This window comes from Bufo bufo, chromosome 1, assembly GCF_905171765.1.
Source record: "Bufo bufo chromosome 1, aBufBuf1.1, whole genome shotgun sequence".
In the NCBI taxonomy this organism is placed as follows: domain Eukaryota; kingdom Metazoa; phylum Chordata; class Amphibia; order Anura; family Bufonidae; genus Bufo; species Bufo bufo.
In genome coordinates this window covers 385,368,493-385,396,150 of record NC_053389.1, presented here as the reverse complement: position 1 = coordinate 385,396,150, position 27,658 = coordinate 385,368,493, and the positions used below count along the sequence as shown (strand labels likewise).

The 27,658-nt window shown below is 40.6% G+C and overlaps 1 pseudogene; it reads right to left on the bottom strand.

Annotated features, from left to right (window-relative positions):
• Nucleotides 1-4,554: 4,554 nt before the first annotated feature.
• LOC120987333 lies at nucleotides 4,555-4,756 on the bottom strand (annotated as a pseudogene).
• Nucleotides 4,757-27,658: the final 22,902 nt, after the last annotated feature.

The window sequence follows — 27,658 nt, the reverse complement described above, 5'->3', positions numbered from 1 at the left end:
ACGAACGCTGTCACAAACAAAGGCAATCCGCAGTAAAGTGGGCAGGTCCGGTATGCCCTTTCCGCCCTTGCGGGGCTCTTTGTACATGATGGCTCGTTTCACTCTGTCCATCTTAGATCCCCAGATGAAGCGAAACACTGTCCTGGTGATGGCCCTGGAAACGGTGGCAAGAGGGGGCCATGCCTGTGCGGTGTACTGGAGCACAGGCAAAACTTCATTTCGCAGGACGAGTGCTTTACCTTCGATCGTGAGGTGTCTAAGGCTCCACAGTCCGATTCTTTGATTCACCTTGGCCAAGCGTTCTTCCCAAGACTTGAGGGCTGCGCCTTCCTTCCCGAACCAGACTCCCAGAATTTTGATGAAGTTTGGTTTGATGGTAAATGGGAAGGGGGCAGAAGAGGCCAGTTGCCAGTCCCCGAAGAGCATGGCTTCTGACTTGCCGCAGTTGACTTTGGCCCCTGAAGCTTGTCCGAACTCCTCGCAGGTCTGGACGAGTGTAGTCACCGAACGCTGGTCAGCGCAGAAGACGGTCACGTCGTCCATGTACAGCGAGCACTTGACCTCGTAGTGTCCAGGTCCTGGTGCGGTGATCCCTCTGATCTCCCCGTTCTGTCGGATAGCCTCCGCGAAGGATTCTATAACACAAACAAAAAGGAGAGGTGAAAGAGGGCAGCCTTGCCTGACCCCGGAGAGGACAGGGAAGGGGTCGGTCTTCCAGCCGTTCACCAACACCGTGCTGCAAATGTCAAAGTACATCAGGTCAACAAAAGAACAGAACCTCCTGCCCAGACCTAGCCTGCGCAGCGCCTTGCCCATAAATTCGTGAGAGACCCGGTCGAATGCCTTCTCCTGGTCCAGGCTGACCAGGGCGGCATGAACACGGCGGTCCTGGATGTAGTGCACCGTGTCTCTCACAAGGGCGAGGCTGTCTGCGATCCTGCGGCCTGGAATGCCGCAGGTCTGGTCCGGGTGGACGATTCCGCCGATGACGACCTTCAGCCGATTTGCCAGTACCTTGGCGAGGATCTTGTAGTCCACGTTCAGGAGAGAGATGGGACGCCAGTTTTTCAGGTCACATCTCTCCCCCTTCCGCTTATACAGGATCGTGATCATTCCTTCCCTCAAGGATGGGGGCATTGTACCCTCCACCACCATCTCCCCATAGAGTTCCAACAGGTCCGGACAGATCAGGTCCCCCAGCGCTACATAGAGCTCTGCTGGGAGGCCGTCACTGCCCGGGGTCCTGCCGGGCCTAAAGGATCTAGCGGCAGAGAGCACCTCCCCCACCGTCAGAGGGTCATCCATGGCCTCCGTACCTGCAGGATTAAGGTGGTTAGTGATACCTGACAGGAATTTATCGGCGGCCTTCTGGTCGGTGTTCCTCAGGGAGTAGAGGTCGCTGTAGAAGTCTGTGACGACTCCCATTACTTCCTCCTTCCCCGAGCGCATGTTGCCGTCTTTGTCTCGGAGTTCGTTCAGGGGCGTGTGGCCGGCATGGAGTTTCCTGAAAAAGAACGAGTTACACTTCTCATCCTTATCCAGGTTTTCCACTTTGGAACGGAAGACGATTCGTCTGGATTCCTCCTCAAAGTGCCTTTTCAGGCTCTTTTTGGTCTTATCCAGGTCCTCCCCTACGTCCCAGCCGCACCGGTGAAGATCTTGCAGGGACCGCAACTCACGTTGCAGTGCTCTGAAGGCCTTCTTTTTCTCACACGCCTGATGTTGTTGCTTGGCCTGAAAGAAACAACGAAACTGGACTTTAACATACTCCCACCAGTCACTAGTACATTTAAAGAAGCATTTGTCGTTCCGCCAGGATATGTAGGTATCCCTAAGCTCCGCCAGCACATCTCCCCGACTCAGCAGAGCGCAGTTCAGCTTCCAGGACCCACGGCCCGGGGGGAACCCGGTGCCTAGGGTGCACTGGACCTGAATGGCCCTGTGGTCGGAGAAGAAGCAGGGGACCATAGAGTGCCTACACTGCCTGACTGCCCGAGAGGCAAACACGAAGTCGATCCGAGAACGGAGTGAGCCATCGGGCCGGCACCACGTATAATTAATGGAGCCGTTCCCCATGGATCCCACAACATCCTGCAAGGACGCCTCGGTCACCATCTCGATAAGCAGTTTGGAAGTGACGTCTAGCTTGCTTGAGGTCCCGGAGCTGCGTCCGTCCTCCTCTATCGGGCAGTTGAAGTCCCCGGCCATCACTACGGCCCTGGTGGTAGCAAGCTGCGGTCGTAGGGCCTGGAATAACTCCAGTCGCTCACCCTTGTCAGGGGAGGCGTACACGCTGATGAGCCTAACCGGCTCTCCCGCCCAGGAGCCGTCTACGACAAGAAGCCTGCCGCAGACGAGCTCCTGGACGGAGTCAAGCGTGAACGCGTTTCCCCTGAGGAGGATGGCAACCCCGGCCGACTTGCAGCTGCCACCACCGGACCAGTAGGAGGGGCCATGGGACCACTGCCTGGCCAGGTGGTTGTAGGACCTAGAGGGGGGCAAAGCACATTCCTGCAACATGTAAACGTCGGCAACCTGAGAAGTAAGAAAGGTTAGTATCGTCTGACGTCTAGTCCGATCTCTAATGCTCCTAACATTGATGGAAAAAAGGTTAAAGTTAGCCATCATGTAAGAGAAAGAAAAGGGTTAGCAGAGAACGATACAGCTTAGTTACCACTCCGGTCGTCCGGCGGTTCCTCTACTTCTTCTTGTCCGCTGTCTGGGGGTTGCCCCTGTAATAGCGCAAAGGCGGCTTCGATCTCTTCCAGAGTTATCTGTAGCCGCATCGGGTCGGCGGTTGCCCCGTTGGCCACCATCTCCTCCACTTCGGTCTCGTCGAGGCTACTGGGGATGTGGAGGGGTTGCTGTTGGGGGTCCTCGTTGGTGGCCACCGGTTCTTCCATCTGCTGTTCTGTTTCTTCTTCTTTGTTGGTTGAGGCCACGTCCTCTACCTCGAGCATCTTCTTTTTGGATTGGTCAGCCGTGGGGCTGTCCCTACCCTTTCTCTTTCCTTTCCTCTGACTGACATCTGGGGAGACAAGAGGGGGAAATTCCTCCATAGAGAGGGCTACAGCAGCTGGAGGAGAGGTTAGTTCTGCTGTAGTGGTGGCGGCGGGGCGGGTTGGGCTGGGGGCACGGGAGGGGGCCACTGAGGTGGTGGGGGGTTGGATGTGGATAACCTCAGTGGTGGTGGCGACAGGGCGGGCGGTTGGGCAGGAGGAGGAGGGGGCGGGAGCATGGGCAGGGGGAGATGTCCGCTTACCTTCTTTCTTAGATGGCTTCTCTTTGGGCTGTGTTGCCGCCTGGGCCGCGGCTTGTGGGGGGTTCCGGGCGGCCGGGGCCCTGGCTGCGACTGAAGCCCAGGTGCGGTCCCTCTTTGGGCAGTCCTTGTAGACGTGGGAGGCCAGCCCGCACAGGTTGCACGCCACCTTCTTTGGACAGTCTTTGGTCTCGTGACCTGTGACCCGGCAGATTCGGCAGGGATCCTCCTTGCAGTTCCTCAACTCGTGGCCCTTCTGTCCACATTTCCTGCAGAATTGTGGCATGTCCGGGTAGTAGATGAGGCCGTGGGAGTTTCCGAGGGAAAAAGACTGGGGCAGGTGCTGGAGGCCGTCTTCTGCAGTCGCGTCCTTGTTCAGTTTCACGACCGCTGACCACTTTCCGGTCCAGAAGCCGAGTCCGTTCAGGATGTGGGTGGGTTCCCTCACCACTGTGCAGAATCGATTCAGGAAAGTGGTGATGTCTTTACCGGGGGTGTGTGGGTTCCTCATAGACACCGTAATCCTTCTTTCCTCCCTCTGAATGGGGCAATTCCCGACAAAGTGAGAAAATGTGGAGTCCGATGCCGCCGATTTCACCTTCTCCCAATATCTTCTACAGATGTTGATTGACGCGAAGGTCACGTAGAAGATCCCGGTCATGAAGGCTTGGACGCTGAGGGTCTCTGGCTTTGAAAATCCCTGGTCCACCAGCATCTTCTGGCAGAAGATTTCCTCGGTCATCTCCGGGGACTTTCCATCCACCTCCTTCAGCTTCATGGCGACGGTCTGCCGCATCCAGGGCTCCAGTGAAGGGGCGACCTGGCCGGGCTTTCCGCCGCCTTTCTGCCGGGTAGAGGCGTCTGGTCCGGCCCCAGAGGGCCCAGGAGGCTTGGTGGCTTGGGTCTTCTTAGCCGGTCCTGCAGCATCCTTCTTGGTCTTGGGGGGCTTGGAGGTTGTGGCCATGGCTACTTCCTTCTAGCCCTCTTCCTGTGGTGTCTTCGCAAAGCGTCCTTTTGCCGCAGGGGGCGGAGCTTTGCGGCTTCCTTCTTGCTGGGCGGAGCTTCTTCCGGGGAGAGCTTCGCCGAGCTTCTTTCCTCGTCGAGGTCCCCCGAGGCCGGAGTCTTCAGGCCGGAGTCTTCAGTCCTCGTCGTCGGGGTTCCTCGTCGAGTCCTCGCAGAGTCTTCTCCTGGATCGCAGTCGGAGAAGTTCTTCCAGCTGTCGTGTTCGGGGCTGTCTAGATCCAAGTAAGCACTGTCTAACGTCGTACACCAAGACTATTAAGCCACAGGCCAAGAGGAGGTCGGAGACCAGAGCACTCTTGTTCCCTGGGGAATAGCCCTACACCCAATAGCAGCAGTGAGCTGAAGCTGAATTTAATCAACGATGCTCAAAGGCAGAGTGCAGGGGGTACCCACAAGGACCTGGGCCGGCAAGAAAAGGCAGACTGATAAGAACAGATACTACACTTGATCTTAGCCAAAAGGCCGAGAAGCGATTCTTAAAAAATAAATATATAATTCACTTAGAGCCATTTTCATACAATTTCTTACATCAATGTTATCACGCTTAAATATTAAAATATCTATCTTTAAACGGGTACCCTTTTACATTAAGGAGAGCTCCTGATGCACCAAGGGGAGCCCCAATTCAGCGAAATACATGATTGTGCATGACAAGCTACACAATGCTACTATGGATTTCTGGGAAAGATATGCAAATTAGCTTCCATAAGCCTATGGCAGAAGATGTTAATTTGCATATCATCATTCTAGAAACCAAAAATAATGGATTGTTGCCTACATTCGTAATAACAAGTATGTTTTGAGTGAAAGCGAGAGCATATGAGACAGATAAAAATACTGCTGCAACAAAGAGAGTTTCTCAATCCAATATATCTATCTTTAAACGGGTACCCTTTTACATTAAGGAGAGCTCCTGATGCACCAAGGGGAGCCCCAATTCAGCGAAATACATGATTGTGCATGGCAAGCTACACAATGATACTATGACTTTCTGGGAAAGATATGCAAATTAGCTTCCATAAGCCTATGGCTGAAGATGTTAATTTGCATATCATCATTCTAGAAACCAAAAATAATGGATTGTTGTCTACATTCGTATGCAAATTAGCATCTTCTGCCATAGGCTTATGGAAGCTAATTTGCATATCTTTCCCAGAAATCCCTAGTAGCATTGTGTAGCTTGCCATGCACAAGCATGTGTTTCGCAAAATTGGGGCTCACCTTGGTGCATCAGAAGCTCTCCTTAATGTAAAAGTGTACCCATTTAAAGATAGATATATTGGATTGAGAAACTCTCTTTGTTGCAACAATAGTTTTCTCTGTCTCATATGCTCTCGCTGTCACTCAAAACATGCTTATTAATATAATCAACAATCTATTATTTTTGGTTTCTAGAATGATAATATGCAAATTAGCATCTTCTGCCATAGGCTTATGGAAGCTAATTTGCATATCTTTCTTAGAAATCCCTAGTAGCATTGTGTAGCTTGCCATGCACAAGCATGTATTTCCCAGACATGGGGCTCACCTTGGTGCATCAGGAGCTCTCCTTAATGTAAATGGGTACCAGTTTAAAGATAGATATATTGGATTGAGAAACTCTCTTTGTTGCAACAATAGTTTTCTCTGTCTCATATGCTCTCGCTGTCACTAAAAACATACTTATTAATATTAATATAATCAACAATCCATTATTTTTGGTTTGTAGAATGATGATATGCAAATTAGCATCTTCTGCCATAGGCTTATGGAAGCTAATTTGCATATCTTTCCCAGAAATCCCTAGTAGCATTGTGTAGCTTGCCATGCACAAGCATGTATTTTGCAGAATTGGGGCTCACCTTGGTGCATCAGGAGCTCTCCTTAATGTAAAAGGGTACCCGTGTAAAGATAGATATATTGGATTGAGAATGTCTCTTTGTTGCAACAATAGTTTTCTCTGTCTCATATGCTCTCGCTGTCACTCAAAACATACTTATTAATATAATCAACAATCCATTATTTTTGGTTTCTAGAATGATGATGTGCAATTTAGCATCTTCTGCCATAGGCTTATGGAAGCTAATTTGCATATCTTTCCCAGAAATCCATGGTAGCATTGTGAAGCTTGCCATGCACAAGCATGTATTTCCCGGACATGGGGCTCACCTTGGTGCATCAGGAGCTCTCCTTAATGTAAAAGGGTACCCGTTTAAAGATAGATATATTGGATTGAGAATCTCTCTTTGTTGCAACAATAGTTTTCTCTGTTTTATATGCTCTCGCTGTCACTCAAAAACATACTTTTTAATATTAATATAATCAACAATCCATTATTTTTGGTTTGTAGAATGATGATATGCAAATTAGCATCTTCTGCCATAGGCTTATGGAAGCTAATTTGCATATCTTTCCCAGAAATCCCTAGTAGCATTGTGTAGCTTGTCATGCACAAGCATGTATTTCGCAGACTTGGGGCTTACCTTGGTGCATCAGGAGCTCTCCTTAATGTAAAAGGGTACCCGTTTAAAGATAGATATATTGGATTGAGAATCTCTCTTTGTTGCAACAATAGTTTTCTCTGTCTCATATGCTCTCGCTGTCACTCAAAACATACTTGTTAATATTAATATAATCAACAATCCATTATTTTTGGTTTGTAGAATGATGATATGCAAATTAGCATCTTCTGCCATAGGCTTATGGAAGCTAATTTGCATATCTTTCCCAGAAATCCCTAGTAGCATTGTGTAGCTTGTCATGCACAAGCATGTATTTCGCAGACTTGTGGCTCACCTTGGTGCATCAGGAGCTCTCCTTAATGTAAAAGGGTACCCGTTTAAAGATAGATATATAGGATTGAGAATCTCTCTTTGTTGCAACAATAGTTTTCTCTGTCTCATATGCTCTCGCTGTCACTCAAAACATACTTGTTAATATTAATATAATCAACAATCCATTATTTTTGGTTTGTAGAATGATGATATGCAAATTAGCATCTTCTGCCATAGGCTTATGGAAGCTAATTTGCATATCTTTCCCAGAAATCCCTAGTAGCATTGTGTAGCTTGCCATGCACTAGCATGTATTTCCCGGACATGGGGCTCACCTTGGTGCATTAGGAGCTCTCCTTAATGTAAAAGGGTACCCGTTTAAAGATAGATATATTGGATTGAGAATCTTTCTTTGTTGCAACAATAGTTTTCTCTGTCTCATATGCTCTCGCTGTCACTCAAAACATACTTGTTAATATTAATATAATCAACAATCCATTATTTTTGGTTTGTAGAATGATGATATGCAAATTAGCATCTTCTGCCATAGGCTTATGGAAGCTAATTTGCATATCTTTCCCAGAAATCCCTAGTAGCATTGTGTAGCCTGCCATGCACTAGCATGTATTTCCCGGACATGGGGCTCACCTTGGTGCATCAGGAGCTCTCCTTAATGTAAAAGGGTACCCGTTTAAAGATAGATATATTTGATTGAGAATCTATCTTTGTTGCAACAATAGTTTTCTCTGTCTCATATGCTGTCGCTGTCACTCAAAACATACTTGTTAATATTAATATAATCAACAATCCATTATTTTTGGTTTGTAGAATGATGATATGCAAATTAGCATCTTCTGCCATAGGCTTATGGAAGCTAATTTGCATATCTTTCCCAGAAATCCCTAGTAGCATTGTGTAGCTTGTCATGCACAAGCATGTATTTCACAGACTTGGGGCTCACCTTGGTGCATCAGGAGCTCTCCTTAATGTAAAAGGGTACCCGTTTAAAGATAGATATATTGGATTGAGAATCTCTCATTGTTGCAACAATAGTTTTCTCTGTCTCATATGCTCTCGCTGTCACTCAAAACATACTTGTTAATATTAATATAATCAACAATCCATTATTTTTGGTTTGTAGAATGATGATATGCAAATTAGCATCTTCTGCCATAGGCTTATGGAAGCTAATTTGCATATCTTTCCCAGAAATCCCTAGTAGCATTGTGTACCTTGTCATGCACAAGCATGTATTTCGCAGACTTGGGGCTTACCTTGGTGCATCAGGAGCTCTCCTTAATGTAAAAGGGTACCCGTTTAAAGATAGATATATTGGATTGAGAATCTCTCTTTGTTGCAACAATAGTTTTCTCTGTCTCATATGCTCTCGCTGTCACTCAAAACATACTTGTTAATATTAATATAATCAACAATCCATTATTTTTGGTTTGTAGAATGATGATATGCAAATTAGCATCTTCTGCCATAGGCTTATGGTAGCTAATTTGCATATCTTTCCCAGAAAACCCTAGTAGCATTGTGTAGCTTGCCATGCACTAGCATGTATTTCCTGGACATGGGGCTCACCTTGGTGCATTAGGAGCTCTCCTTAATGTAAAAGGGAACCCGTTTAAAGATAGATATATTGGATTGAGAATCTCTCTTTGTTGCAACAATAGTTTTCTCTGTCTCATATGCTCTCGCTGTCACTCAAAACATACTTGTTAATATTAATATAATCAACAATCCATTATTTTTGGTTTGTAGAATGATGATATGCAAATTAGCATCTTCTGCCATAGGCTTATGGAAGCTAATTTGCATATCTTTCCCAGAAATCCCTAGTAGCATTGTGTAGCTTGTCATGCACAAGCATGTATTTCGCAGACTTAGGGCTCACCTTGGTGCATCAGGAACTCTCCTTAATGTAAAAGGGTACCCGTTTAAAGATAGATATATTGGATTGAGAATCTCTCTTTGTTGCAACAATAGTTTTCTCTGTCTCATATGCTCTCGCTGTCACTCAAAACATACTTGTTAATATTAATATAATCAACAATCCATTATTTTTGGTTTGTAGAATGATGATATGCAAATTAGCATCTTCTGCCATAGGCTTATGGAAGCTAATTTGCATATCTTTCCCAGAAATCCCTAGTAGCATTGTGTAGCTTGCCATGCACAAGCATGTATTTCCTGGACATGGGGCTCACCTTGGTGCATCAGGAGCTCTCCTTAATGTAAAAGGGTACCCGTTTAAAGATAGATATATTGGATTGAGAATCTCTCTTTGTTGCAACAATAGTTTTCTCTGTCTCATATGCTCTCGCTGTCACTCAAAACATACTTGTTAATATTAATATAATCAACAATCCATTATTTTTGGTTTGTAGAATGATGATATGCAAATTAGCATCTTCTGCCATAGGCTTATGGAAGCTAATTTGCATATTTTCCCAGAAATCCCTAGTAGCATTGTGTAGCTTGCCATGCACAAGCATGTATTTCCTGGACATGGGGCTCACCTTGGTGCATCAGGAGCTCTCCTTAATGTAAAAGGATACCCGTTTAAAGATAGATTTATTGGATTGAGAATCTCTCTTTGTTGCAGCAATAGTTTTCTCTGTCTCATATGCTCTCGCTGTCACTCAAAACATACTTGTTAATATTAATATAATCAACAATCCATTATTTTTGGTTTGTAGAATGATGATATGCAAATTAGCATCTTCTGCCATAGGCTTATGGAAGCTAATTTGCATATCTTTCCCAGAAATCCCTAGTAGCATTGTGTAGCTTGTCATGCACAAGCATCTATTTCGCAGACTTGGGGCTTACCTTGGTGCATCAGGAGCTCTCCTTAATGTAAAAGTGTACCCGTTTAAAGATAGATATATTGGATTGAGAATCTCTCTTTGTTGCAACAATAGTTTTCTCTGTCTCATATGCTCTTGCTGTCACTCAAAAACATACTTGTTAATATTAATATAATCAACAATCCATTATTTTTGGTTTGTAGAATGATGATATGCAAATTAGCATCTTCTGCCATAGGCTTATGGAAGCTAATTTGCATATATTTCCCAGAAATCCCTAGTAGCATTGTGTAGCTTGCCATGCACTAGCATGTATTTCCCGGACATGGGGTTTACCTTGGTGCATCAGGAGCTCTCCTTAATGTAAAAGGGTACCCGTTTAAAGATAGATATATTGGATTGAGAATCTCTCTTTGTTGCAACAATAGTTTTCTCTGTCTCATATGCTCTCGCTGTCACTCAAAAACATACTTGTTAATATTAATATAATCAACAATCCATTATTTTTGGTTTGTAGAATGATGATATGCAAATTAGCATCTTCTGCCATAGGCTTATGGAAGCTAATTTGCATATCTTTCCCAGAAATCCCTAGTAGCATTGTATAGCCTGCCATGCACTAGCATGTATTTCCCGGACATGGGGCTCACCTTGGTGCATCAGGAGCTCTCCTTAATGTAAAAGGGTACCCGTTTAAAGATAGATATATTGGATTGAGAATCTCTCTTTGTTGCAACAATAGTTTTCTCTGTCTCATATGCTCTCACTGTCACTCAAAACATACTTGTTAATATTAATATAATCAACAATCCATTATTTTTGGTTTGTAGAATGATGATATGCAAATTAGCATCTTCTGCCATAGGCTTATGGAAGCTAATTTGCATATCTTTCCCAGAAATCCCTAGTAGCATTGTGTAGCTTGTCATGCACAAGCATGTATTTCGCAGACTTGGGGCTTACCTTGGTGCATCAGGAGCTCTCCTTAATGTAAAAGGGTACCCGTTTAAAGATAGATATATTGGATTGAGAATCTCTCTTTGTTGCAACAATAGTTTTCTCTGTCTTATATGCGCTCGCTGTCACTCAAAAACATACTTGTTAATATTAATATAATCAACAATCCATTATTTTTGGTTTGTAGAATGATGATATGCAAATTAGCATCTTCTGCCATAGGCTTATGGAAGCTAATTTGCATATCTTTCCCAGAAATCCCTTGTAGCATTGTGTAGCCTGCCATGCACTAGCATGTATTTCCCGGACATGGGGCTCACCTTGGTGCATCAGGAGCTCTCCTTAATGTAAAAGGGTACCCGTTTAAAGATAGATATATTGGATTGAGAATCTCTCTTTGTTGCAACAATAGTTTTCTCTGTCTCATATGCTCTCGCTGTCACTCAAAACATACTTGTTAATATTAATATAATCAACAATCCATTATTTTTGGTTTGTAGAATGATGATATGCAAATTAGCATCTTCTGCCATAGGCTTATGGAAGCTAATTTGCATATCTTTCCCAGAAATCCCTAGTAGCATTGTGTAGCCTGCCATGCACTAGCATGTATTTCCCGGACATGGGGCTCACCTTGGTGCATCAGGAGCTCTCCTTAATGTAAAAGGGTACCCGTTTAAAGATAGATATATTTGATTGAGAATCTCTCTTTGTTGCAACAATAGTTTTCTCTGTCTCATATGCTCTCGCTGTCACTCAAAACATACTTGTTAATATTAATATAATCAACAATCCATTATTTTTGGTTTGTAGAATGATGATATGCAAATTAGCATCTTCTGCCATAGTCTTATGGAAGCTAATTTGCATATCTTTCCCAGAAATCCCTAGTAGCATTGTGTAGCTTGTCATGCACAAGCATGTATTTCACAGACTTGGGGCTCACCTTGGTGCATCAGGAGCTCTCCTTAATGTAAAAGGGTACCCGTTTAAAGATAGATATATTGGATTGAGAATCTTTCTTTGTTGCAACAATAGTTTTCTCTGTCTCATATGCTCTCGCTGTCACTCAAAACATACTTGTTAATATTAATATAATCAACAATCCTTTATTTTTGGTTTGTAGAATGATGATATGCAAATTAGCATCTTCTGCCATAGGCTTATGGAAGCTAATTTGCATATCTTTCCCAGAAATCCCTAGTAGCATTGTGTAGCCTGCCATGCACTAGCATGTATTTCCCGAACATGGGGCTCACCTTGGTGCATCAGGAGCTCTCCTTAATGTAAAAGGGTACCCGTTTAAAGATAGATATATTGGATTGAGAATCTCTCTTTGTTGCAGCAATAGTTTTCTCTGTTTTATATGCTCTCTCTGTCACTCAAAACATACTTTTTAATATTAATATAATCAACAATCCATTATTTTTGGTTTGTAGAATGATGATATGCAAATTAGCATCTTCTGCCATAGGCTTATGGAAGCTAATTTGCATATCTTTCCCAGAAATCCCTAGTAGCATTGTGTAGCTTGTCATGCACAAGCATGTATTTCGCAGACTTGGGGCTTACCTTGGTGCATCAGGAGCTCTCCTTAATGTAAAAGGGTACCCGTTTAAAGATAGATATATTGGATTGAGAATCTCTCTTTGTTGCAACAATAGTTTTCTCTGTCTCATATGCTCTCGCTGTCACTCAAAACATACTTGTTAATATTAATATAATCAACAATCCATTATTTTTGGTTTGTAGAATGATGATATGCAAATTAGCATCTTCTGCCATAGGCTTATGGAAGCTAATTTGCATATCTTTCCCAGAAATCCCTAGTAGCATTGTGTAGCTTGTCATCACAAGCATGTATTTCGCAGACTTGGGGCTCACCTTGGTGCATCAGGAGCTCTCCTTAATGTAAAAGGGTACCCGTTTAAAGATAGATATATAGGATTGAGAATCTCTCTTTGTTGCAACAATAGTTTTCTCTGTCTCATATGCTCTCGCTGTCACTCAAAACATACTTGTTAATATTAATATAATCAACAATCCATTATTTTTGGTTTGTAGAATGATGATATGCAAATTAGCATCTTCTGCCATAGGCTTATGGAAGCTAATTTGCATATCTTTCCCAGAAATCCCTAGTAGCATTGTGTAGCTTGCCATGCACAAGCATGTATTTCCTGGACATGGGGCTCACCTTGGTGCATCAGGAGCTCTCCTTAATGTAAAAGGGTACCCGTTTAAAGATAGATATATTGGATTGAGAATCTCTCTTTGTTGCAACAATAGTTTTCTCTGTCTCATATGCTCTCGCTGTCACTCAAAACATACTTGTTAATATTAATATAATCAACAATCCATTATTTTTGGTTTGTAGAATGATGATATGCAAATTAGCATCTTCTGCCATAGGCTTATGGAAGCTAATTTGCATATCTTTCCCAGAAATCCCTAGTAGCATTGTGTAGCTTGCCATGCACAAGCATGTATTTCCTGGACATGGGGCTCACCTTGGTGCATCAGGAGCTCTCCTTAATGTAAAAGGATACCCGTTTAAAGATAGATATATTGGATTGAGAATCTCTCTTTGTTGCAGCAATAGTTTTCTCTGTCTCATATGCTCTCGCTGTCACTCAAAACATACTTGTTAATATTAATATAATCAACAATCCATTATTTTTGGTTTGTAGAATGATGATATGCAAATTAGCATCTTCTGCCATAGGCTTATGGAAGCTAATTTGCATATCTTTCCCAGAAATCCCTAGTAGCATTGTGTAGCTTGTCATGCACAAGCATCTATTTCGCAGACTTGGGGCTTACCTTGGTGCATCAGGAGCTCTCCTTAATGTAAAAGGGTACCCGTTTAAAGATAGATATATTGGATTGAGAATCTCTCTTTGTTGCAACAATAGTTTTCTCTGTCTCATATGCTCTTGCTGTCACTCAAAACATACTTGTTAATATTAATATAATCAACAATCCATTATTTTTGGTTTGTAGAATGATGATATGCAAATTAGCATCTTCTGCCATAGGCTTATGGAAGCTAATTTGCATATCTTTCCCAGAAATCCCTAGTAGCATTGTGTAGCTTGCCATGCACTAGCATGTATTTCCCGGACATGGGGTTTACCTTGGTGCATCAGGAGCTCTCCTTAATGTAAAAGGGTACCCGTTTAAAGATAGATATATTGGATTGAGAATCTCTCTTTGTTGCAACAATAGTTTTCTCTGTCTCATATGCTCTCGCTGTCACTCAAAAACATACTTGTTAATATTAATATAATCAACAATCCATTATTTTTGGTTTGTAGAATGATGATATGCAAATTAGCATCTTCTGCCATAGGCTTATGGAAGCTAATTTGCATATCTTTCCCAGAAATCCCTAGTAGCATTGTATAGCCTGCCATGCACTAGCATGTATTTCCCGGACATGGGGCTCACCTTGGTGCATCAGGAGCTCTCCTTAATGTAAAAGGGTACCCGTTTAAAGATAGATATATTGGATTGAGAATCTCTCTTTGTTGCAACAATAGTTTTCTCTGTCTCATATGCTCTCGCTGTCACTCAAAACATACTTGTTAATATTAATATAATCAACAATCCATTATTTTTGGTTTGTAGAATGATGATATGCAAATTAGCATCTTCTGCCATAGGCTTATGGAAGCTAATTTGCATATCTTTCCCAGAAATCCCTAGTAGCATTGTGTAGCCTGCCATGCACTAGCATGTATTTCCCGGACATGGGGCTCACCTTGGTGCATCAGGAGCTCTCCTTAATGTAAAAGGGTACCCGTTTAAAGATAGATATATTTGATTGAGAATCTCTCTTTGTTGCAACAATAGTTTTCTCTGTCTCATATGCTCTCGCTGTCACTCAAAACATACTTGTTAATATTAATATAATCAACAATCCATTATTTTTGGTTTGTAGAATGATGATATGCAAATTAGCATCTTCTGCCATAGGCTTATGGAAGCTAATTTGCATATCTTTCCCAGAAATCCCTAGTAGCATTGTGTAGCTTGTCATGCACAAGCATGTATTTCACAGACTTGGGGCTCACCTTGGTGCATCAGGAGCTCTCCTTAATGTAAAAGGGTACCCGTTTAAAGATAGATATATTGGATTGAGAATCTCTCTTTGTTGCAACAATAGTTTTCTCTGTCTCATATGCTCTCGCTGTCACTCAAAACATACTTGTTAATATTAATATAATCAACAATCCATTATTTTTGGTTTGTAGAATGATGATATGCAAATTAGCATCTTCTGCCATAGGCTTATGGAAGCTAATTTGCATATCTTTCCCAGAAATCCCTAGTAGCATTGTGTAGCCTGCCATGCACTAGCATGTTTTTTTCCGGACATGGGGCTCGACTTGGTGCATCAGGAGCTCTCCTTAATGTAAAAGGGTACCCGTTTAAAGATAGATATATTGGATTGAGAATCTCTCTTTGTTGCAACAATAGTTTTCTCTGTCTTATATGCTCTCGCTGTCACTCAAAACATACTTTTTAATATTAATATAATCAACAATCCATTATTTTTGGTTTGTAGAATGATGATATGCAAATTAGCATCTTCTGCCATAGGCTTATGGAAGCTAATTTGCATATCTTTCCCAGAAATCCCTAGTAGCATTGTGTAGCTTGTCATGCACAAGCATGTATTTCGCAGACTTGGGGCTTACCTTGGTGCATCAGGAGCTCTCCTTAATGTAAAAGGGTACCCGTTTAAAGATAGATATATTGGATTGAGAATCTCTCTTTGTTGCAACAATAGTTTTCTCTGTCTCATATGCTCTCGCTGTCACTCAAAACATACTTGTTAATATTAATATAATCAACAATCCATTATTTTTGGTTTGTAGAATGATGATATGCAAATTAGCATCTTCTGCCATAGGCTTATGGAAGCTAATTTGCATATCTTTCCCAGAAATCCCTAGTAGCATTGTGTAGCTTGTCATGCACAAGCATGTATTTCGCAGACTTGGGGCTCACCTTGGTGCATCAGGAGCTCTCCTTAATGTAAAAGGGTACCCGTTTAAAGATAGATATATAGGATTGAGAATCTCTCTTTGTTGCAACAATAGTTTTCTCTGTCTCATATGCTCTCGCTGTCACTCAAAACATACTTGTTAATATTAATATAATCAACAATCCATTATTTTTGGTTTGTAGAATGATGATATGCAAATTAGCATCTTCTGCCATAGGCTTATGGAAGCTAATTTGCATATCTTTCCCAGAAATCCCTAGTAGCATTGTGTAGCTTGCCATGCACAAGCATGTATTTCCTGGACATGGGGCTCACCTTGGTGCATCAGGAGCTCTCCTTAATGTAAAAGGGTACCCGTTTAAAGATAGATATATTGGATTGAGAATCTCTCTTTGTTGCAACAATAGTTTTCTCTGTCTCATATGCTCTCGCTGTCACTCAAAACATACTTGTTAATATTAATATAATCAACAATCCATTATTTTTGGTTTGTAGAATGATGATATGCAAATTAGCATCTTCTGCCATAGGCTTATGGAAGCTAATTTGCATATCTTTCCCAGAAATCCCTAGTAGCATTGTGTAGCTTGCCATGCACAAGCATGTATTTCCTGGACATGGGGCTCACCTTGGTGCATCAGGAGCTCTCCTTAATGTAAAAGGGTACCCGTTTAAAGATAGATATATTGGATTGAGAATCTCTCTTTGTTGCAGCAATAGTTTTCTCTGTCTCATATGCTCTCGCTGTCACTCAAAACATACTTGTTAATATTAATATAATCAACAATCCATTATTTTTGGTTTGTAGAATGATGATATGCAAATTAGCATCTTCTGCCATAGGCTTATGGAAGCTAATTTGCATATCTTTCCCAGAAATCCCTAGTAGCATTGTGTAGCTTGTCATGCACAAGCATGTATTTCGCAGACTTGGGGCTTACCTTGGTGCATCAGGAGCTCTCCTTAATGTAAAAGGGTACCCGTTTAAAGATAGATATATTGGATTGAGAATCTCTCTTTGTTGCAACAATAGTTTTCTCTGTCTCATATGCTCTCGCTGTCACTCAAAACATACTTGTTAATATTAATATAATCAACAATCCATTATTTTTGGTTTGTAGAATGATGATATGCAAATTAGCATCTTCTGCCATAGGCTTATGGAAGCTAATTTGCATATCTTTCCCAGAAATCCCTAGTAGCATTGTGTAGCTTGCCATGCACTAGCATGTATTTCCCGGACATGGGGCTCACCTTGGTGCATCAGGAGCTCTCCTTAATGTAAAAGGGTACCCGTTTAAAGATAGATATATTGGATTGAGAATCTCTCTTTGTTGCAACAATAGTTTTCTCTGTCTCATATGCTCTCGCTGTCACTCAAAACATACTTGTTAATATTAATATAATCAACAATCCATTATTTTTGGTTTGTAGAATGATGATATGCAAATTAGCATCTTCTGCCATAGGCTTATGGAAGCTAATTTGCATATCTTTCCCAGAAATCCCTAGTAGCATTGTGTAGCTTGCCATGCACTAGCATGTATTTCCCGGACATGGGGCTCACCTTGGTGCATCAGGAGCTCTCCTTAATGTAAAAGGGTACCCGTTTAAAGATAGATATATTGGATTGAGAATCTCTCTTTGTTGCAACAATAGTTTTCTCTGTCTCATATGCTCTCGCTGTCACTCAAAACATACTTGTTAATATTAATATAATCAACAATCCATTATTTTTGGTTTGTAGAATGATGATATGCAAATTAGCATCTTCTGCCATAGGCTTATGGAAGCTAATTTGCATATCTTTCCCAGAAATCCCTAGTAGCATTGTGTAGCTTGCCATGCACTAGCATGTATTTCCCGGACATGGGGCTCACCTTGGTGCATCAGGAGCTCTCCTTAATGTAAAAGGGTACCCGTTTAAAGATAGATATATTGGATTGAGAATCTCTCTTTGTTGCAACAATAGTTTTCTCTGTCTCATATGCTCTCGCTGTCACTCAAAACATACTTGTTAATATTAATATAATCAACAATCCATTATTTTTGGTTTGTAGAATGATGATATGCAAATTAGCATCTTCTGCCATAGGCTTATGGAAGCTAATTTGCATATCTTTCCCAGAAATCCCTAGTAGCATTGTGTAGCTTGTCATGCACAAGCATGTATTTCGCAGACTTGGGGCTCACCTTGGTGCATCAGGAGCTCTCCTTAATGTAAAAGGGTACCCGTTTAAAGATAGATATATTGGATTGAGAATCTCTCTTTGTTGCAACAATAGTTTTCTCTGTCTCATATGCTCTCGCTGTCACTCAAAACATACTTGTTAATATTAATATAATCAACAATCCATTATTTTTGGTTTGTAGAATGATGATATGCAAATTAGCATCTTCTGCCATAGGCTTATGGAAGCTAATTTGCATATCTTTCCCAGAAATCCCTAGTAGCATTGTGTAGCTTGTCATGCACAAGCATGTATTTCGCAGACTTGGGGCTCACCTTGGTGCATCAGGAGCTCTCCTTAATGTAAAAGGGTACCCGTTTAAAGATAGATATATTGGATTGAGAATCTCTCTTTGTTGCAACAATAGTTTTCTCTGTCTCATATGCTCTCGCTGTCACTCAAAACATACTTGTTAATATTAATATAATCAACAATCCATTATTTTTGGTTTGTAGAATGATGATATGCAAATTAGCATCTTCTGCCATAGGCTTATGGAAGCTAATTTGCATATCTTTCCCAGAAATCCCTAGTAGCATTGTGTAGCTTGCCATGCACTAGCATGTATTTCCCGGACATGGGGCTCACCTTGGTGCATTAGGAGCTCTCCTTAATGTAAAAGGGTACCCGTTTAAAGATAGATATATTGGATTGAGAATCTCTCTTTGTTGCAACAATAGTTTTCTCTGTCTCATATGCTCTCGCTGTCACTCAAAACATACTTGTTAATATTAATATAATCAACAATCCATTATTTTTGGTTTGTAGAATGATGATATGCAAATTAGCATCTTCTGCCATAGGCTTATGGAAGCTAATTTGCATATCTTTCCCAGAAATCCCTAGTAGCATTGTGTAGCTTGTCATGCACAAGCATGTATTTCGCAGACTTGGGGCTCACCTTGGTGCATCAGGAGCTCTCCTTAATGTAAAAGGGTACCCGTTTAAAGATAGATATATTGGATTGAGAATCTCTCTTTGTTGCAACAATAGTTTTCTCTGTCTCATATGCTCTCGCTGTCACTCAAAACATACTTGTTAATATTAATATAATCAACAATCCATTATTTTTGGTTTGTAGAATGATGATATGCAAATTAGCATCTTCTGCCATAGGCTTATGGAAGCTAATTTGCATATCTTTCCCAGAAATCCCTAGTAGCATTGTGTAGCTTGCCATGCACTAGCATGTATTTCCCGGACATGGGGCTCACCTTGGTGCATCAGGAGCTCTCCTTAATGTAAAAGGGTACCCGTTTAAAGATAGATATATTGGATTGAGAATCTCTCTTTGTTGCAACAATAGTTTTCTCTGTCTCATATGCTCTCGCTGTCACTCAAAACATACTTGTTAATATTAATATAATCAACAATCCATTATTTTTGGTTTGTAGAATGATGATATGCAAATTAGCATCTTCTGCCATAGGCTTATGGAAGCTAATTTGCATATCTTTCCCAGAAATCCCTAGTAGCATTGTGTAGCCTGCCATGCACTAGCATGTATTTCCCGGACATGGGGCTCACCTTGGTGCATCAGGAGCTCTCCTTAATGTAAAAGGGTACCCGTTTAAAGATAGATATATTGGATTGAGAATCTCTCTTTGTTGCAACAATAGTTTTCTCTGTCTCATATGCTCTCGCTGTCACTCAAAACATACTTGTTAATATTAATATAATCAACAATCCATTATTTTTGGTTTGTAGAATGATGATATGCAAATTAGCATCTTCTGCCATAGGCTTATGGAAGCTAATTTGCATATCTTTCCCAGAAATCCCTAGTAGCATTGTGTAGCTTGTCATGCACAAGCATGTATTTCACAGACTTGGGGCTCACCTTGGTGCATCAGGAGCTCTCCTTAATGTAAAAGGGTACCCGTTTAAAGATAGATATATTGGATTGAGAATCTCTCTTTGTTGCAACAATAGTTTTCTCTGTCTCATATGCTCTCGCTGTCACTCAAAACATACTTGTTAATATTAATATAATCAACAATCCATTATTTTTGGTTTGTAGAATGATGATATGCAAATTAGCATCTTCTGCCATAGGCTTATGGAAGCTAATTTGCATATCTTTCCCAGAAATCCCTAGTAGCATTGTGTAGCTTGCCATGCACTAGCATGTATTTCCCGGACATGGGGCTCACCTTGGTGCATCAGGAGCTCTCCTTAATGTAAAAGGGTACCCGTTTAAAGATAGATATATTGGATTGAGAATCTCTCTTTGTTGCAACAATAGTTTTCTCTGTCTCATATGCTCTCGCTGTCACTCAAAACATACTTGTTAATATTAATATAATCAACAATCCATTATTTTTGGTTTGTAGAATGATGATATGCAAATTAGCATCTTCTGCCATAGGCTTATGGAAGCTAATTTGCATATCTTTCCCAGAAATCCCTAGTAGCATTGTGTAGCTTGCCATGCACTAGCATGTATTTCCTGGACATGGGGCTCACCTTGGTGCATTAGGAGCTCTCCTTAATGTAAAAGGGTACCCGTTTAAAGATAGATATATTGGATTGAGAATCTCTCTTTGTTGCAACAATAGTTTTCTCTGTCTCATATGCTCTCGCTGTCACTCAAAACATACTTGTTAATATTAATATAATCAACAATCCATTATTTTTGGTTTGTAGAATGATGATATGCAAATTAGCATCTTCTGCCATAGGCTTATGGAAGCTAATTTGCATATCTTTCCCAGAAATCCCTAGTAGCATTGTGTAGCTTGTCATGCACAAGCATGTATTTCACAGACTTGGGGCTCACCTTGGTGCATCAGGAGCTCTCCTTAATGTAAAAGGGTACCCGTTTAAAGATAGATATATTGGATTGAGAATCTCTCTTTGTTGCAACAATAGTTTTCTCTGTCTCATATGCTCTCGCTGTCACTCAAAACATACTTGTTAATATTAATATAATCAACAATCCATTATTTTTGGTTTGTAGAATGATGATATGCAAATTAGCATCTTCTGCCATAGGCTTATGGAAGCTAATTTGCATATCTTTCCCAGAAATCCCTAGTAGCATTGTGTAGCTTGCCATGCACTAGCATGTATTTCCCGGACATGGGGCTCACCTTGGTGCATCAGGAGCTCTCCTTAATGTAAAAGGGTACCCGTTTAAAGATAGATATATTGGATTGAGAATCTCTCTTTGTTGCAACAATAGTTTTCTCTGTCTCATATGCTCTCGCTGTCACTCAAAACATACTTGTTAATATTAATATAATCAACAATCCATTATTTTTGGTTTGTAGAATGATGATATGCAAATTAGCATCTTCTGCCATAGGCTTATGGAAGCTAATTTGCATATCTTTCCCAGAAATCCCTAGTAGCATTGTGTAGCTTGTCATGCACAAGCATGTATTTCGCAGACTTGGGGCTCACCTTGGTGCATCAGGAGCTCTCCTTAATGTAAAAGGGTACCCGTTTAAAGATAGATATATTGGATTGAGAATCTCTCTTTGTTGCAACAATAGTTTTCTCTGTCTCATATGCTCTCGCTGTCACTCAAAACATACTTGTTAATATTAATATAATCAACAATCCATTATTTTTGGTTTGTAGAATGATGATATGCAAATTAGCATCTTCTGCCATAGGCTTATGGAAGCTAATTTGCATATCTTTCCCAGAAATCCCTAGTAGCATTGTGTAGCTTGCCATGCACAAGCATGTATTTCGCAGACTTGGGGCTCACCTTGGTGCATCAGGAGCTCTCCTTAATGTAAAAGGGTACCCGTTTAAAGATAGATATATTGGATTGAGAATCTCTCTTTGTTGCAACAATAGTTTTCTCTGTCTCATATGCTCTCGCTGTCACTCAAAACATACTTGTTAATATTAATATAATCAACAATCCATTATTTTTGGTTTGTAGAATGATGATATGCAAATTAGCATCTTCTGCCATAGGCTTATGGAAGCTAATTTGCATATCTTTCCCAGAAATCCCTAGTAGCATTGTGTAGCTTGCCATGCACAAGCATGTATTTCCCGGACATGGGGCTCACCTTGGTGCATCAGGAGCTCTCCTTAATGTAAAAGGGTACCCGTTTAAAGATAGATATATTGGATTGAGAATCTCTCTTTGTTGCAACAATAGTTTTCTCTGTCTCATATGCTCTCGCTGTCACTCAAAACATACTTGTTAATTAATATAATCAACAATCCATTATTTTTGGTTTGTAGAATGATGATATGCAAATTAGCATCTTCTGCCATAGGCTTATGGAAGCTAATTTGCATATCTTTCCCAGAAATCCCTAGTAGCATTGTGTAGCTTGCCATGCACAAGCATGTATTTCCTGGACATGGGGCTCACCTTGGTGCATCAGGAGCTCTCCTTAATGTAAAAGGGTACCCGTTTAAAGATAGATATATTGGATTGAGAATCTCTCTTTGTTGCAACAATAGTTTTCTCTGTCTCATATGCTCTCGCTGTCACTCAAAACATACTTGTTAATATTAATATAATCAACAATCCATTATTTTTGGTTTGTAGAATGATGATATGCAAATTAGCATCTTCTGCCATAGGCTTATGGAAGCTAATTTGCATATCTTTCCCAGAAATCCCTAGTAGCATTGTGTAGCTTGCCATGCACAAGCATGTATTTCCCGGACATGGGGCTCACCTTGGTGCATCAGGAGCTCTCCTTAATGTAAAAGGGTACCCGTTTAAAGATAGATATATTGGATTGAGAATCTCTCTTTGTTGCAACAATAGTTTTCTCTGTCTCATATGCTCTCGCTGTCACTCAAAACATACTTGTTAATATTAATATAATCAACAATCCATTATTTTTGGTTTGTAGAATGATGATATGCAAATTAGCATCTTCTGCCATAGGCTTATGGAAGCTAATTTGCATATCTTTCCCAGAAATCCCTAGTAGCATTGTGTAGCTTGCCATGCACAAGCATGTATTTCCCGGACATGGGGCTCACCTTGGTGCATCAGGAGCTCTCCTTAATGTAAAAGGGTACCCGTTTAAAGATAGATATATTGGATTGAGAATCTCTCTTTGTTGCAACAATAGTTTTCTCTGTCTCATATGCTCTCGCTGTCACTCAAAACATACTTGTTAATATTAATATAATCAACAATCCATTATTTTTGGTTTGTAGAATGATGATATGCAAATTAGCATCTTCTGCCATAGGCTTATGGAAGCTAATTTGCATATCTTTCCCAGAAATCCCTAGTAGCATTGTGTAGCTTGTCATGCACAAGCATGTATTTCGCAGACTTGGGGCTCACCTTGGTGCATCAGGAGCTCTCCTTAATGTAAAAGGGTACCCGTTTAAAGATAGATATATTGGATTGAGAATCTCTCTTTGTTGCAACAATAGTTTTCTCTGTCTCATATGCTCTCGCTGTCACTCAAAACATACTTGTTAATATTAATATAATCAACAATCCATTATTTTTGGTTTGTAGAATGATGATATGCAAATTAGCATCTTCTGCCATAGGCTTATGGAAGCTAATTTGCATATCTTTCCCAGAAATCCCTAGTAGCATTGTGTAGCTTGTCATGCACAAGCATGTATTTCGCAGACTTGGGGCTCACCTTGGTGCATCAGGAGCTCTCCTTAATGTAAAAGGGTACCCGTTTAAAGATAGATATATTGGATTGAGAATCTCTCTTTGTTGCAACAATAGTTTTCTCTGTCTCATATGCTCTCGCTGTCACTCAAAACATACTTGTTAATATTAATATAATCAACAATCCATTATTTTTGGTTTGTAGAATGATGATATGCAAATTAGCATCTTCTGCCATAGGCTTATGGAAGCTAATTTGCATATCTTTCCCAGAAATCCCTAGTAGCATTGTGTAGCTTGCCATGCACAAGCATGTATTTCCCGGACATGGGGCTCACCTTGGTGCATCAGGAGCTCTCCTTAATGTAAAAGGGTACCCGTTTAAAGATAGATATATTGGATTGAGAATCTCTCTTTGTTGCAACAATAGTTTTCTCTGTCTCATATGCTCTCGCTGTCACTCAAAACATACTTGTTAATATTAATATAATCAACAATCCATTATTTTTGGTTTGTAGAATGATGATATGCAAATTAGCATCTTCTGCCATAGGCTTATGGAAGCTAATTTGCATATCTTTCCCAGAAATCCCTAGTAGCATTGTGTAGCTTGCCATGCACAAGCATGTATTTCCCGGACATGGGGCTCACCTTGGTGCATCAGGAGCTCTCCTTAATGTAAAAGGGTACCCGTTTAAAGATAGATATATTGGATTGAGAATCTCTCTTTGTTGCAACAATAGTTTTCTCTGTCTCATATGCTCTCGCTGTCACTCAAAACATACTTGTTAATATTAATATAATCAACAATCCATTATTTTTGGTTTGTAGAATGATGATATGCAAATTAGCATCTTCTGCCATAGGCTTATGGAAGCTAATTTGCATATCTTTCCCAGAAATCCCTAGTAGCATTGTGTAGCTTGCCATGCACAAGCATGTATTTCCCGGACATGGGGCTCACCTTGGTGCATCAGGAGCTCTCCTTAATGTAAAAGGGTACCCGTTTAAAGATAGATATATTGGATTGAGAATCTCTCTTTGTTGCAACAATAGTTTTCTCTGTCTCATATGCTCTCGCTGTCACTCAAAACATACTTGTTAATATTAATATAATCAACAATCCATTATTTTTGGTTTGTAGAATGATGATATGCAAATTAGCATCTTCTGCCATAGGCTTATGGAAGCTAATTTGCATATCTTTCCCAGAAATCCCTAGTAGCATTGTGTAGCTTGTCATGCACAAGCATGTATTTCGCAGACTTGGGGCTCACCTTGGTGCATCAGGAGCTCTCCTTAATGTAAAAGGGTACCCGTTTAAAGATAGATATATTGGATTGAGAATCTCTCTTTGTTGCAACAATAGTTTTCTCTGTCTCATATGCTCTCGCTGTCACTCAAAACATACTTGTTAATATTAATATAATCAACAATCCATTATTTTTGGTTTGTAGAATGATGATATGCAAATTAGCATCTTCTGCCATAGGCTTATGGAAGCTAATTTGCATATCTTTCCCAGAAATCCCTAGTAGCATTGTGTAGCTTGCCATGCACAAGCATGTATTTCCTGACATGGGGCTCACCTTGGTGCATCAGGAGCTCTCCTTAATGTAAAAGGGTACCCGTTTAAAGATAGATATATTGGATTGAGAATCTCTCTTTGTTGCAACAATAGTTTTCTCTGTCTCATATGCTCTCGCTGTCACTCAAAACATACTTGTTAATATTAATATAATCAACAATCCATTATTTTTGGTTTGTAGAATGATGATATGCAAATTAGCATCTTCTGCCATAGGCTTATGGAAGCTAATTTGCATATCTTTCCCAGAAATCCCTAGTAGCATTGTGTAGCTTGCCATGCACAAGCATGTATTTCCTGGACATGGGGCTCACCTTGGTGCATCAGGAGCTCTCCTTAATGTAAAAGGGTACCCGTTTAAAGATAGATATATTGGATTGAGAATCTCTCTTTGTTGCAACAATAGTTTTCTCTGTCTCATATGCTCTCGCTGTCACTCAAAACATACTTGTTAATATTAATATAATCAACAATCCATTATTTTTGGTTTGTAGAATGATGATATGCAAATTAGCATCTTCTGCCATAGGCTTATGGAAGCTAATTTGCATATCTTTCCCAGAAATCCCTAGTAGCATTGTGTAGCTTGTCATGCACAAGCATGTATTTCGCAGACTTGGGGCTCACCTTGGTGCATCAGGAGCTCTCCTTAATGTAAAAGGGTACCCGTTTAAAGATAGATATATTGGATTGAGAATCTCTCTTTGTTGCAACAATAGTTTTCTCTGTCTCATATGCTCTCGCTGTCACTCAAAACATACTTGTTAATATTAATATAATCAACAATCCATTATTTTTGGTTTGTAGAATGATGATATGCAAATTAGCATCTTCTGCCATAGGCTTATGGAAGCTAATTTGCATATCTTTCCCAGAAATCCCTAGTAGCATTGTGTAGCTTGCCATGCACTAGCATGTATTTCCCGGACATGGGGCTCACCTTGGTGCATCAGGAGCTCTCCTTAATGTAAAAGGGTACCCGTTTAAAGATAGATATATTGGATTGAGAATCTCTCTTTGTTGCAACAATAGTTTTCTCTGTCTCATATGCTCTCGCTGTCACTCAAAACATACTTGTTAATATTAATATAATCAACAATCCATTATTTTTGGTTTGTAGAATGATGATATGCAAATTAGCATCTTCTGCCATAGGCTTATGGAAGCTAATTTGCATATCTTTCCCAGAAATCCCTAGTAGCATTGTGTAGCTTGCCATGCACAAGCATGTATTTCGCAGACATGGGGCTCACCTTGGTGCATCAGGAGCTCTCCTTAATGTAAAAGGGTACCCGTTTAAAGATAGATATATTGGATTGAGAATCTCTCTTTGTTGCAACAATAGTTTTCTCTGTCTCATATGCTCTCGCTGTCACTCAAAACATACTTGTTAATATTAATATAATCAACAATCCATTATTTTTGGTTTGTAGAATGATGATATGCAAATTAGCATCTTCTGCCATAGGCTTATGGAAGCTAATTTGCATATCTTTCCCAGAAATCCCTAGTAGCATTGTGTAGCTTGTCATGCACAAGCATGTATTTCGCAGACTTGGGGCTCACCTTGGTGCATCAGGAGCTCTCCTTAATGTAAAAGGGTACCCGTTTAAAGATAGATATATTGGATTGAGAATCTCTCTTTGTTGCAACAATAGTTTTCTCTGTCTCATATGCTCTCGCTGTCACTCAAAACATACTTGTTAATATTAATATAATCAACAATCCATTATTTTTGGTTTGTAGAATGATGATATGCAAATTAGCATCTTCTGCCATAGGCTTATGGAAGCTAATTTGCATATCTTTCCCAGAAATCCCTAGTAGCATTGTGTAGCTTGCCATGCACAAGCATGTATTTCCCGGACATGGGGCTCACCTTGGTGCATCAGGAGCTCTCCTTAATGTAAAAGGGTACCCGTTTAAAGATAGATATATTGGATTGAGAATCTCTCTTTGTTGCAACAATAGTTTTCTCTGTCTCATATGCTCTCGCTGTCACTCAAAACATACTTGTTAATATTAATATAATCAACAATCCATTATTTTTGGTTTGTAGAATGATGATATGCAAATTAGCATCTTCTGCCATAGGCTTATGGAAGCTAATTTGCATATCTTTCCCAGAAATCCCTAGTAGCATTGTGTAGCTTGCCATGCACAAGCATGTATTTCCCGGACATGGGGCTCACCTTGGTGCATCAGGAGCTCTCCTTAATGTAAAAGGGTACCCGTTTAAAGATAGATATATTGGATTGAGAATCTCTCTTTGTTGCAACAATAGTTTTCTCTGTCTCATATGCTCTCGCTGTCACTCAAAACATACTTGTTAATATTAATATAATCAACAATCCATTATTTTTGGTTTGTAGAATGATGATATGCAAATTAGCATCTTCTGCCATAGGCTTATGGAAGCTAATTTGCATATCTTTCCCAGAAATCCCT